The sequence below is a fragment of the Patella vulgata genome, chromosome 3 (genome assembly GCF_932274485.2).
Source record: "Patella vulgata chromosome 3, xgPatVulg1.2, whole genome shotgun sequence".
Classification (NCBI taxonomy): domain Eukaryota; kingdom Metazoa; phylum Mollusca; class Gastropoda; family Patellidae; genus Patella; species Patella vulgata.
In genome coordinates, this window is record NC_065881.2 from 73,676,380 (window position 1) to 73,680,433 (window position 4,054).

Below are 4,054 nucleotides of genomic sequence, written 5' to 3' on the forward strand. Positions count from 1 at the left end.
CAAAACTAACACTAAATATCACAGTATGCATGCCACGAAACAAAATATTTCCTAATTGTATATGTTGCACTGCCTTGAGGAAGTCATTACACAAGAACGAAAACAAATTAAACAAAGAAAAATACGTTCATGAAACTGAGTAAAAAAAATCAAAGAAATAAAGAGACTTGTATGTGGCGTCCATGTGACTTCCAGTTGCAAATTAGTCGGCGTAATTCTCACCAACAAAGAAACAAGCCGGAACAATCAGCAAAAAGAGCTAGCTTCTAAAATAACTTGATAATTTCCCAGGTTTGGGTTGTGAAATATTACGACATTATGTCGCGGCAGTTCGTCAAAACAGGAAATAGGTATAACTCACATGTGGATTTTAGTGTTGTCTATTTTCAGGCATATTGGGGAGATAACTCTGGTTGGGGAGGAGGCCAGTGGATTTTGAGAAGATATCTTTTGATGATAAATAAGATACTACACAGTTCAAAAAAAAAATATTAGCTGTGTGAACTTCCAAGATACATGAAAAGTGGTATTAGGTGTTCCAGAGTGTTTAGTACCAGTTGAGTTCGAATTTGAAGAATGTTTCTTGGAGAAAATACAGGATAACGGTAAATCATTTCAATCAAAAAAGGTGGGTTATTAGAGATTGTTGCATACAAATCATAATGTTTTCGATTCCCCGGTTGTATGTTACAAGGAGTAGGGTCGGCTGCCCAACCTCGTGGGTTTCTCCGGGTCCTCCGGTTTCCTCACATTGCTAAAGAACCCTACGGGCAAGCGAATTGTTGAAATAAAATCGAGCTGTATGTTAGTTCCGAAATGACCTAGTTTGTGTTGAGTGGACGTTACTGGAGTATACCAGAAGAAATTAATGCGATTTGGCAAAGATCAAAGGTTAAAGATACCGTCCCATGTACAAACTGGGTAATTTGATGATATATTTGGACTAATCTATCCAAAATCCCTCTCAAACCATTGAATTCGCCAGGAAATACCCCAAGCTATAAAACATATAAGTCGTATTTGTGTCACGTGACTTGGCGGTCGCGGTAACTGGCGAAGGGTACTAAGCCGGCGGAGAATTTACTGAATATAAATGATGTTGTTGTCTTTAGCCGCTGTCCATTTCCCATAAATATCAAAGTCCAATAAGTAAATTCTCGGATTATCCCGTGCCCACGTCTTATTCCGCGGTTTTTATCTCAGAAACTGTTGTACTTTTTCCACGTCCGCTCACCAACCAATCTGATTAAAACACAGATCCTAATTCGTTTCGATTTTATAGTTCAAAATTTCGTTTTACTTGTCTTCACTACACTAGGATCTGGAAGAGTTGTTATCATTGACATGTTCTGAATGATGTTAGCTATTAGCCAATGAAACGGTCTGTTACGGCGAGCTTTAGGCGTGTTTTGCACGGAACTGTGGGTAATTCACTAGTAACATCAATGCTGATTGATTAATCAAATGTCTGACGTCATAGGGTCAAAAGCCGCTCGTATGGCCTCTGACGCGACCGGTCAGATCTTCGTGTAATGTAGGCCATCGAAAGTATAAAAAAAACATCAAGTTTATCAACATATCAAGCTCTCCCTAATGAAAGAAGCCAGACCTTTGACGTCACTAGAGCAGACTGCACTTAAAAATACACTATTCAAGAGCTAAATTTGCCTATTGCAGGTCTTTCTTTAGGCCTTATATATCATATAAATTGTTAATTAGACATTTATTAACATTGCAAGACCATAATCAACTCTCGATGACTAGATTAGAACGACCGGTTGTACGTGACAAGGTGTAGGGTAGCCTGTCCAACCACGTGGGTTTTCTCCGGGTCCTCCGGTTTCCTCCCACTGCTAAAGACCCCTACGCGCAAGTAAATTATTGAAATAAAATTAAAACCATATGTTAGTTCCGAAATGACCTAGTTTGTGTCGAGTGGACGTTAAACCACATTTCTCTCTCTCTCTCAGATTAGAACGGTTCGGTCATTTAATAATTTATTTTAAAAATGGAGAAGCGGGGCTAAGAATCGAATATACCACTACGAGTAAACAATCAATGCACACATCTTGTCAATACTACAACCATTGATAACTTGGCTCAGAATAAAGTTATTTCAATGAAAATTTATTTTGCATTATCTTTTTTTAAACGATTATATCAAGAACAGCCAGCCCTTTATCCCAATCTTACATAATGTATCTTTAATCGTCGAGCTGTCAATTGGTGAAACCCTGTGTGCGCTCCATGGATGTTTTTCAGGGAATCAAGTAATTTTCTAGTACGAATGGGTGTCTCTACTTTCTATAAATACCAAAATTGTCATAATTTAATTGGAAATAACTACCCGATAAATACTTTTGTGGAAATGCATCTTTAACAAATGTTCTTTTAGAATACAATTTAACAGGTCATAAAAAATGCATTCTGTGGTTTTAAGCGTTTGAATAAAACGTCGATAACTCTTTTCCTTTACCCCATCACATAATATAAAAAGCTGCACTGAAAATTTTGATGAATAATCATATAAAGAATGTAAACAATCCATATTGTCGGTCAACAAGTAGGTGGGATTGGTGGTATATTTAGTACTTGAAAGTCGATTGTGGGTTATTCGTGTATTTACCTTTGTTATGTTTGGTCAGAACGGTCTTGTAAAAAGACAGTTCCACCCATTTGTGTCTGATTATTCGTATACTTTCCAAACTTTTTCAACATTCAACAATTTAATATTCTCTTTTAATTGTGGATGTGATATTTGTTAAAATAATAAATTAAAAAGCAAGAATGGTAGTTTATTCTGAATTGTAAATTCCTTGAATATTACCGACAATTTCCCTACAAAAAAATTATTACTGATTACATGTACTTGTTATTTTCGTTTTAAAAAATATATATCTTTGAACTTATTATTTTTGTAAAAGAAAAAAGGAAAAGAGGAAAAAGAAAAAATGCATGTATATTAGAACTTGCTCTTTTCGTAAAGCGATATATATCTTAGTGCTTTTTTTTTCGTTAAAAAATATAACTTGGTACTTGTTATTTTGTTATATATCTTGCAACAGCGATAGGGCTTTTTTTTCTTTCCCAAAATATCTAACTGTACTATAAATTTAACAATTGTAATACTGTATTAATATCGACGACGATGGGATTAACATTTACCGTCTGCTTCCACCTAGGGTGATATCGCAGACAAATGGATATCTTTAAGGTGTGTTTATTATGCTAATAGACTACTTTATTGCATAATGTAGTTAAATATACAGATCTGATGACGAGGTATTAAAATGAGAGCTACATGGTTAGTATAGTAATTGCCTGACAACGGTAATACGACATTTAATACGAAAAACAATCCTTCATTAGTTACGTATCTATAGGCTATTATTTTATTCTTATTCTAAAACTAATTAAAATCACCATTACCTCATATTCTTACAAAATAATCCATATCACATACAAAACTTTAAATATTTAAATACACAACACATGTAATGCGTTATAGACGCTTTGTATTATTTTTAATTCTTTATTTATATTCAGGAAATACGAATCCATGTTGTAAAGTTCGTACAAAATGGTCCACGACGCGTTAGATACCAATAGAGCTTCCATGTTTTTAATTACTGGTAGAATTCTACAAAGTTTCCGACGGTTCCATCAGCTGTTGGTCTTAAATTACGATTTGACTATAATCCTGTAATTGTCTGGGATGAAAGCAATCGGATAAAAGACCGGTTATTACCGTCAAAAGGTTTTACTGTGGTCAAATTGATACATTTAAATAGCATTCCAAGCTCCATCAAACCTTCCACAGAATGTCAGGCTTATTTCTGGTATGGCTTAATGAACCCCTGACTTCATTATACTATAATAAAGACATCAGGAATGACATTACAATTGACAGCTCCCTTGATTTGGTTAACCATTCACTTCATCTCGGCCACAACTGACCCATGCAATTCATTATTGATGGAGTCCAAACACTAATATTTACTAAACAATCACCGCCATTCTGGTGACCATCAAATTCCCATGTTGGTAAATGAAG